Genomic DNA, 11,118 nt, shown 5'->3' on the forward strand with positions numbered 1-11,118 from the left:
CGCCGCCCTTGCCCCGCAGGTGCCCGCGCTGTGGGTCCAAGCGGGAACGGTCCGGAGTGGGCAGGAGCGCCGCCCGCAGAGCCCCGCAGACGCAGGCGGCCGCAGACCTGAACCACGCGCGGTCAGGCGAGACTTCCGAAGGAGGCTTGGGGAAGGGGCAAGAACATCCAGATTCTTGAGGCCAGAGGAATCAGCGCCCGGACCCCTGCTGCCAGCCTCCAGGCCACCCACAACCCGGAAAGGCATTCTCTGACACGCTCCCTCCTCCCAAGTCCAGCTCCTCCTTGAGAAATCGGTTGGCTCTTGAGGTATCTCGCCCCAGGGTGGGCCCGGCCTAGCTGGAGTCCTCGGCTGCACCCTGCCACCACTCATTTCTACAGAGAAACGAGGCTGAGTGGGGCCGGCCCCACTTCTAGCTGCTCCCCTCCCCACTCCAAAAGGCATCTGAAGCCCAGAGGCTGGGCCTCCTCCAGCCCCCACTCACATTCCTGACCACTTATTTCATGTGTCCCTGTAGAAGGGGACCCCTGTGTGTGCTTGTGACCCTTTGTGGATGTGTGTACACTTCCATGTGTACCCACCTGCAGGCTTTGCAATGCCCACACCCCTTGACACACGCACGCGCATGTCTGTGAGCTACTTACACCAGTGGGAATCTGCATGGATACGGGTGGGGCGGGGGGGGTGCTGTGGATACACACCTGCACACGTTTGGATGCCTATCTGTGTGTACGTGCTTCTGTCTGCACTCAAACACTCCTCCCCATCCCAGCTGAAGCCCATCATTTCCTCACCTGAAGCCACCACCAAACAGTTTCCAGCAGGGTCAAGTCCACTGATGGAGGGAATAAGCATTGTGCTGGGACAGGGAATCCTGGACCGAGGCAGCACCTGAGGGCTGGCCTCACTTCCTAGTGGCCTCTAGCACCCCTGCCACATGCTCTGTGCTGCTCTGCCCCCATTTTCCCAGGGCTTTGTCAGCCTTTAGCCCACCTCCAGCCACACCCAAAGAGCTGGCCAGGCTGTCACCTCAGACCAAGCCCTCGGGGAAGTCCTCGATGGAGGAGGAATGGAATGTCCTTCCTGGTTTGTCATTTCAGTTAGACCACAAGGAGTTCCGGTGAGGCTGAACATGGGGTAATCCCTCTCAGTAATCTTAGTGGGGGCCCACGAGCCCCCCTCCCCTCTCCATTGGCATCGAGACAGATCAGACCAGAGGCAGAGGGATTCTCAGGGAGACCTTCAGTGGTGTCTTCTATGGAGTGTGTGTGCGTGTGTATGTGTGTGAGAGAGATTTAACTGGAAGAGATTCCCTGGCCCTGTGACACGTACCATCATGAGAATCTCACGCTCCCTTCCCTAACCCCCAAGCAGGCAAATAAGACCAATTGTTTAATTTACATAAACACACACACACACCTCAATTTCCTTACTCCTCGGGGCTCCTCCTCAATTCGTTTTCCCACTGCCTCCCACCCCAATTCCCTACCGCTCCAACCCCCAACCCATGTTCTGCTTCTGGCCCCTTTCACCCCTCCCCACCTCCAGTGCCCCACAGGACCTACACTCTGGAGGCCGTGCCCCACCCACGCCAGGAGTTCCTCCCCAGTGCACCTCTCCCCTAAAGCCCAACCTGAGAAATCTTTGGCAGGGCACTGCTGGTACCTTGTCACAAATCACTGCCCATCCCCAGGCCAGTTTCCTCACCAACAATGAAATCTTGGGGTTCCATACCTAGAGGGAGTTGGGGGAGGTCATTACAAAGGAGAAAAGGTCTCTGGGCTTCTCAGGCCCAGGCATTTCCCCATTCCGGGGCCTGGCTGGTATCTACCCTAGGCCTCTCCATCTCCTCGCTGAAGCATTCCTGGCTGCTCCAGCCCTCGCCAGTCTCCTGTCTACTTTCTCAGGCAGCACCAGGAGCCCTCTTGGTGCCAGGCAGCGCACACAAACATCCTCTGGAGGGCTTCACAAGGAGCTGCCAATGACGAGAGGCTGCAGATCAAATTCCTGCGCCACAGGAGTTCTCGGTTTGGTGGTGCATCGAGACTCAGCAGTCTCCCACCCTGGCAGGCCTCTGTTGACCTCACAGAAACCACCTTATAAGATCCTGGGCAGAATCTTGAAGCGAATTAATTCCACAAAGCCTTTCCCCGCGGTCCTCTGCACACCCCAAAGGCAGGCTCCCCTCTCTGTAGCATTCTGTCTCACACACGCTCATACACACACACGCCAACCACACACTCGCTTGTCCTCCCACTCCCCTCCTCGCTGTCCTACTGCACCCTCTGGAACCCAGCTATGAACAACCAGCAGCCCCAGGTCCTTGGCCTTGCTTGGCTCTGCTAAACCTGCCCTAGACACCAGGGCCCCTGCAACCCACACAGGTGGAACTGCTGCTCCTCTCCCAGGGAGGTGGGGGACATTCTTTTTGGCTCTCTGCTGCACTTTCAGAATCATTGCTCATTGTTCATCAACTAAAAACTGGAGAACATGTGACATAAAGGGCAGAGAGAAAACTGACCATGGCCTCTGATTCTTAAAGAAAAAAAAATTTTCTTCGTTATCAGGGAATGAACGAATGCTGGTAAGCATAACAAAACCATTTCACATTTCTGCGTGGAATTCAATACTTTTTTGAAAAAGTCAAATGGTAGAGGATAAGAACGCAACACATATGAGCAGGCTACTTCCTGAACATAAGAATCAGTAAGAAAAAGATAAAGCACTCAACAGAAAAGTGGGCAGCAGACATGCATAACATAAGCTATTGCTTACATGGTGTTTACTAAGCATGTGCTGGCACTGTTCTAAGCACTTTCCATCCATTAAGCTAGTTAGTTCTCAAAATAACCCTACGATGCAGGTGTGTGTTATTACCACCATTTTAAGAGAGGAAACTGAGGCACAAAGAATTCAAGTAAATTGCCCAAGTTCATACAGCTAGCATGTAGAAAATATAGGATTTGAACCTTGGCAGTTGGAACCTGTAGATTACTTACAAAAAAAGAAAATAAATAAAATCAATTAGCATATAGGAAAAAATGCTCAACCTCACTCAAATTAAAGAAATACGATATGAATAAAAATGAAAAGCCATTCTTACCCATCAAATTGTCAAAGACTGAAATATTTAATAAGTGTTTCATGTTGTTGGTTGTGTGGGTAACAGAAAGCTTTGTCCTTTGTTGGTGGGATTGTCAATTGATGCATCTTTTCTGGAGGGCAAAAGCTCTCAAAATTAAAAAGACATCTACTCTTACTTCAATACATAAAATAAATAAAATGAATACACTGATCCTTTGACCAAGTAACTCCACTGCCAGAATCTTATCCTACAGATGTTTCACAACAAATGTGCATACGTACCTGTAAGACATCTACTCTTACTTCAATACATAAAATAAATAAAATGAATACACTGATCCTTTGACCGAGTAACTCCACTGCCAGAATCTTATCCTACAGATGTTTCACAACAAATGTGCATACGTACCTGTGGTCTCTGCTGTCACTTTTTTTTATATTCATGAAAAACTGGAAACATCATAAACTGTCAATAGGGAAGTGATTGAATGAATTGAGCTACATACATTCAATGGAGTGTTATTAATTGAAAAGAATAAAATCCTTTATATACGGATTGAGTTTTTAACCTTTATGTATTGCTTGCACAAATCACTGTAGTTTTTAAAATCCTCCCACTCGCGCTATCCAGCTACCTCCCTTCCCTATGGCTCATCATTCCTGGCCCCACAGCCCCTCCTGCCCTCCTGGCCACTGTGTCATGTTCAGCAGGGTCGCTGCTACCTGGGTTCTGGTGCTCCTCTCCATGCAAATAACCCTCCCAGCATCTTAACCCTTAGTGTTCCCTGAGCTCCTCAACTCAAGTAACTCACTTTCATCCTTTTTCTCTTGTCTCTACCCATGCATACACTCTAGACCCTAAACTGCTCCATCTCTGAAGTCTTAAACTGCAGGACCATTTATAACTCTCTCACTATCAGCAGATGGCTTCCTCAGCTACACCAGCAGCCCCAGGCTTGAACCCAGCTATTCTGTTCTGCCCCCACAACACTCTCCTTCGATCCTGCTTCCAGCTAGGACCCCATGATTATTATCTTCACTCACAGCTGGAGGTAGGCTGTGTCCGGTACGGGTGCGACACTGAGGGTTGCGATCCGTTGCCGGGCACGAAAAAAGACAAAAAAATAAATAAATAAATAAATAAAAAATAAAGTTTTGTGGTTGTTGTTTTTATGTCTGGAATTTTTTAGGATTTTTACTTTTTCTTTGAAGTTCCAGAAATTTCACCAGGATATGATTAAGTATGTGTCTTGTTTTTATTAATCTTGCTAGGCGTTTGAAGAATTCTTTTCAGGTTAATATTCAAATCCTTCTTTAGGTCAGAGATGTTTTCTTCTATTATTTCTTTCTTTATAGGTTCTACTCCATTTGTTCCTTTCTCTTCTTCTGGAACAGATATTATTCAGATACACCATTTTCTACCTTTGGTTAGCATCCTTACTCATCTTTTCACTCATAATTCCCATTTCTTTATACTTTTGTTCCATGGTACAAGAGAGTTCCTCCATTTGATCCCCTAGATAGCTTTCTCTATGACCCAGCAGTATTTATTCTACTTTTCACTTCCTATATTGAATTTTAAATTCAGAATTTATTTTTAATTACTGAAACATCATTCTTATTCCCAGATGATTCCTTAGCAATACGATGTTGAATCATCATAGAAGTATTTTTATTGTTGTAGATTGCTTAAAAGTTCCATTTTATTTTGTTCCATTAAATTTTCTTCAGTAGGAGGCACTGGTTCTGACTGTCCAAGTTGGTGTCCTCCTGTCAGGCTGGCAGCATACAGGCTGGTAGGCAGGACCCTCTTGTCTGAAGGGTGGGGAGAACCTCCAGGTTCTTTGGCTGCTCCAGAAATGAACAGGTGAGGGCAGTTTTCTCTCTGCCCAAGCAAACAGAGTGGATCCCCTCTAGAGGAGCCAGTGTCAGTAGATGTCTGACTTCTACTGTAGTCTCTGGCTTCACTCCAGATCTTTTGCAGGGTGGCTAGGGATGGGTCCTTTTCTTGTTTTCAGGGAGTGGATCCACCCAGCTCAGGTATTTCAGGGGGTCTTGGCTCTGCTAGACAAACAAGCTGTCTCCCAGGCCTTTGGGTCCAGAGTTCCAAGAATGCAAAGCTTCTCATGAGCCTTCTCTGGATTCCAGCAAAAAAAACAAACTTCCCCCACTCACTCTCATTAGCTGATTAGCTTTTTATCCTGTTATTGAGTATTTTAGCAGGACAAAGGGGGAAAAAGAGTTACCCTTCTCAACTTCAGCCACTATTTTCCCAAATGCTCCAGAGATAGATAGATAGATAGAAAGTTTTTATCAAAGTCATACATGAACATGGCTTAAAGAAGCAAACAATAATGCTTATGATAAAAAAAAAAACAATAGCAGCTTTCACTCGCACACAATTCCCACTCCCCAAAGGCAATCACATTCAAGTTTTAGCCTGGCTTAAAGAAGCAAACAATAATGCTTATGATAAAAAAAAAAACAATAGCAGCTTTCACTCACACACAATTCCCACTCCCCAAAGGCAATCACATTCAAGTTTTAGCCTTTTTTTTTCCTTCAGTTTTTTATTCATATCTCTAAATAACATGTTTATGCTGCTACTTCTCAACTTTTAAGATTTAGACATTAACTACTGACATTTCACTCTGGAAAGTGAGAATTCACCTCTCTTTCACAACCACCCCACAGCCACCACATTTCCCATCACCTCTCATCCTGATAGAGTTATTTCATTAATCGATATTCACAGCACAGCCATGTAGTATACTTCATTTACTTTTTGAACCATGCAATCAATATGCTCCCTTACTTTTAGTTTTCCCAATCAACAAATCATCCCAGAATCTTTCTTACTTGTCTAGACCTCTCAGTATGTTCAACCATGCCAAATATTCTACTCATTTCCTCATTTGGAGCCATTTTTCCCAGGGTCTCTCCCCTGTTCCTATCTGCACTGGCTGCTCTCCAGGACTGTCACACTTCTCTCTTCTTGGCATCTCCATCATCCAGGGGAACTCCCTCCTCTGTCTCTTGCCCTAGATCTCTGTTTCTTACATTCTAGCTCTTTCTCTTTCTTAGTTTATTCCCTAGTTTAGGTGGAGCATACTCTTTGGTAGCTTTCTGAGAAATGATGCATGTGAGATAGATGTACTGAGAAAGTGCATGTCTGAATATTCTTTGTTCTCAAAACTAATTCATATTTTGGACTGCTATAGCATTCTGAGTTGTAAAAATGTTTTCCCTCAAGATTTTGAAGTATCCATTGTCTTCTATCTGCCAGTATAACTGCTGAGAAGTCTAAAGCCGTTCTGATTCTTATTTCTTATACAAAACCTATTTTCCTCTATGTTTGTACAAACTTCTCCATCCCAGTGAAATGACTTGATGAGGTCTATTGGGGATTTAGTGGGCCATTTCGATCTGCAAACTCAGACCTTTCAGTTCTGGAAATTTCTCTGGGGTTATTTCTTTGGTGATTTTTTCCCCCTTATGTTTTCTCTGTTTTCTCTTTCTGGAACTCTTCTTATTCAGATTTGGGGCATCCTGAACTGGTTTTCTAATTTTTTATCTTTGCTGTCCTGTTTCTCATCTCTTTATCCTTTTTCTCTACTTTCCAGATTTCCTTCATATTATCCTCAACACCTTTTACTGAATTTTCTATTTCTGCTATTATCATTTTAATCTCCAAGGCTCATTTTGTTTTCTGACTACACCTTCTTTATTGCATTCTTTTTCTGCTTCATGGATAAAATATCTTCTCATTCTCTTTGACACTATTAATAAAAGGGAGAGGTTTTTTCCTTTGAATATTTCTATCTCCCTCCTTAGCCTCTGCTTTCTTCAGAGTTTTTTGTTGTTGTTGTTGTTGTTGGGGGTTTTTTTTGTTTTTTTGTTTTTTCCTGTTTGTAGTTGGAGCTCCAATTTTTGTGTGAGAGGCTCTTCTCAGAAGACTAGTGATCCATGGCTGACTCACATTGCAGAGGTATCACTAAAGGCCAGTTGGGCATTCTGGGAGCACAGGTGAGTCATGTCAACCCTAGGCAAGCTAGCTGATCTGTTTACATGGGTAAATCCTAATATCAATGATTTGGGGTCTTTCCTTTTCATCTGGTCATGCCCAGTGAAGAAACTTCCAAATCACTGCCTGGAGTATATAAGCCTGGCTTCCAGCACTCTGGATGCAAAATAAGAGAGGAGAGCCAGAAGTCTCAGGATTCAGTTGTAAACTTTTACTTAATCCCCATCTTTTCAGTAAAGCGTTTATGTCCTCAACAGGGCTTACTCTACCTTGTTACAAAGACCCTCTATTTAACCGTCTTCAGAGTATAAACCTACAGTCCTCTGCTGAGGTGGGAAGGGACAGACCTGGCTATTCTTTGTGGGGTAGGGGATTTCGAGGTCCAATGGCTTATTACACAGACTTCAACAAATCCTCCAGTCTTTTTTTTTAAATCAACTTTACTAAGGTACAATTTGCATACAATCAAATACATTCATTTTAAGTATATGTTCAGATCAGTTCTGACATGTAACCACCACCAAAATAAAGATACAGAACATACCCACTACCCACCAAAAGATTCACGTGTGCCTCTTTACAGTCAATCCTCACAACCCTAAGTCCCAAGTAAACATTCATCTGCTTTCTGTCACTATAAAGCATATTAGTCTTTTGGAGAATTCATATAAATAGAATTATACAGTAAGTACTATTTATGGTCTGGCTTCTTTTGCTTAACATAAATTTTCAGAGATTCATCCATGTTGTTGGAATGTATCAATTTTAATTCCTTGTTATTATTGCTGAGTAGCATTCCATTGTATGGAAAAAGCACATTTTTTAAATAAATTCACCTTTAACGGACATTTGAAATGTTTCCAATTTTTGGCTATTATGAATAAAGCAGATGTAAACACTCTTATACAAGTATTTCTGTGGGCATATGTTTTCATTTCTCTTAGGCACATAAATACATAGAAGTAGAATTGCTGGGCCATATAGTAAGTTGTGTTTAACTTTATAAGAAATTGCAATGTTGTTTTCCAAAGAGGTTGTACAATTTTACTTTCCTACCACCAACATATGAACATCCTGATCGTTCTACATACTCACCAACACTTGATATTATCAGTCCTGCTAATGAGAATGTAGTGATATCTCAGAGTTGTTTTAATTTGATTTCTCTAATGATTAATAACAGTAAACATATTTTTATGTGCTTATTGGGTGTTCATATATATTATTCTGTGATGTGTATGATGAAATACTTTACCCATTTTTTTTTTTAAAGATGACCGGGAAGGGGATCTTAACCCTTGACTTGGTGTTGTCAGCACCACGCTCACCCAGTGAGCTAACCGGCCATCCCTATATGGGATCCGAACCCATGGCCTTGGTGTTATCAGCACCGCACTCTCTCAAGTGAGCCACGGGCCAGCCCCTTATTTTACCCATTTTTAAATTGGCCTATTTGTCTTCTTATCAAGTTATAAGTGTTCTTTATATATTCTGCAGTCAAGTCCATTGTCAGATATAGGAATGATGAATATTTCCTCCCAGCCTATAGCTTGCCTTTTCGTTTTTAATAGTGTCTTTTGAAAAGCAAAAGGTTTTATTTTTAGGTACAATTTATCAAAATTTTTATGCTCCATGCTTTTTATACCTATCTAAGAAATCTCTTTCTGCCCCTAGATTATGAAGTTTTCTATTGTTTTCTTCTAGGAGTTTTATAGTTTAAACTTTTATATTGAGGTCTATGGTCCATTTCCAGTTAATTTTTGTGTAATACATGAAATTTCTTTTGTTTTGTTTTGTTTTCATATGAATATCCAGTTCTTTCAGGACAATTCATTAAAAACACTATTCTTTCTCCATGAAATTGCCTTTTCACTTTTGTTAAATATCAGTTGACCGTATACGTTTGGCCCTATTTCTAGGATCTATTCTGCTCTATTGATCTATGTGTGTAATCCTTCTGCCAATACCACACTGTTTTGATCACTGTAGCTTTATATTCAGTGTTGAAATTAGGTAGCATAAGTCCTCTGACATTAAGCTTTGTTAGGGTGAATTTAGAGTAGTCTTTACTCTGGGTTAGTTTAGGCCTTCCACTAAGGCATGACCCTTTGGGGGTCTCTGCCGAATGTCCCAGTTGTTCAGTAAGGACTCTCCTCTCTGACTGGTTGGAACTTGAAATGTCTTTCAGCCCTGTTTGAGCTTTGTTTGGAGATTCTTTGGCTTACAACTCCTCAGTCATTCTTTGCCTAGCCTCCTGGAGTTTCACCTTATACCCGTTACTCATATGTTATTACTGAGTAATATACTCATTACAGCAATGGACTCAAGGAGACCCCATGCATATTGCTAAAGTTCTCTCTGTGTAGAGACAGTTGCTAAGGTTTTCTCTCAGCTGGCTTAAGATTCAACTTTCTTGGGTCTAAGTTACAACTTGTTCCACTTTCCAGCTTCTTTTTTTTTTAAAGATGACCGGTAAGGGGATCTCAACCCTTGGCTTGGTGTTGTCAGCACCACGCTCAGCCAGTGAGCCAACCGGCCATCCCTATATAGGATCCGAACCCGTGGCCTTGGTGTTATCAGCACCGCACTCTACCGAGTGAGCCACGGGCCGGCCTCACTTTCCAGCTTCTAAAATTGTTCTGCATCATCTCCTTTGCTGTTTTTTGTCAGTTGTACATGCTGACAGTTGAAAATGTTATTTTCATAGCACAGTCAGTTCTGCTATAATACAACATATGCATTCCTAAAAAGCACCATTCTACTCAAAATCATGCAATAAAAACCACAGGACTTAAAGGAGAAAAATGAGGTTAGGGGCACAACACTCAAAAACTTTAAAAGCGACACACAAAAGAGAAAGAACCCTAATAAAAATGGTAGCACAGTTTTAGTAAATGATTAAAATTTTTATTAAATGGCTAAGAAATACATAACTACTACAATAAATAAGACATTTTACCTTGAAAAAATGAAGTTTGCTTGTGGAAGCGGTCATCGGAAGGGTTGCAGCTTGTGAGTTATTGTGAAGTGGAAGGAGGGTTTCCTGAAATCCAATAACAGAAGGTTTTAACACCTGATGTGGGTGGATGTGCGTAGTGAATTGAGGTAGCTGGTATATGTTTGAGATATGTGTGTTTTGTGCGTTCCACATCAGTTAGGCTGGTGTACTTTTCTGCATTCACCAGTGTTCCTCACAGACAAAACTCTGCATAGGCAAATACAGTCACATTATGAGATGTGTGAAATTCACATTATGCTAAAATCCTTGCATAATGTATTAATCGTGTTGAAACCAATTCCCATTTTCAAAACAACTGACTGACTGTATTTGTATTAAATAAATAAATAAACAACCTTCACTGAAATTTTAGTAAGTTTCAGAAGGGATCCAGGTTAAATATGTGTGTTCAATCTACTACAGTTAACTGGAAGTCATCATTTATTTCTGACGACTTCCAGTTAACGATGGCAGATTGAACACAACATTTATTATTTTTTAGTGTCTCCCTCAAATAGTAGGATCTTTTGGGGTAAGGACTGTCAATTCTATCTCCATATCCCCACTGTCTAGCACAGCATCTTATCTTCATTAGGTGTTTATTAATATTTGTCAAATGGGGTCATTCAATGCATCAAACAGACAAAATATTTGTGTGCATATATCAAAAATGACTTTTTTAAATGGACTTCCATCTCCCGGAGATGGCCTTCACTTCACGAAACATACAGCTGCCAAACATTCTAGATGGAATTTCTCCAGCCAGTGATCCCTCAGCCCAGCCATACACTTCCTATTTGAGACCTGACAAGAAAGACCCAGAGTGCTCTGGAACAGGCTGCTTTCTCTCAGCCAACAATGCAGCAGCCACAGACCCACCCCCCCGACCAGGGAGCTGGCTCTTCCTCACGTCTCTGTGTACACTGTGAAATAAAAAGAAAGCACGAGGGTACCACAAGGTCCTCAGTATCTCAGGGGCTTAGGGTCTGCCCTTTATCATTCAGTTTCCAAT

Source organism: Galeopterus variegatus, unplaced genomic scaffold (genome assembly GCF_000696425.1).
Source record: "Galeopterus variegatus unplaced genomic scaffold, G_variegatus-3.0.2 Scaffold224, whole genome shotgun sequence".
NCBI classification, from domain to species: Eukaryota; Metazoa; Chordata; class Mammalia; order Dermoptera; family Cynocephalidae; genus Galeopterus; species Galeopterus variegatus.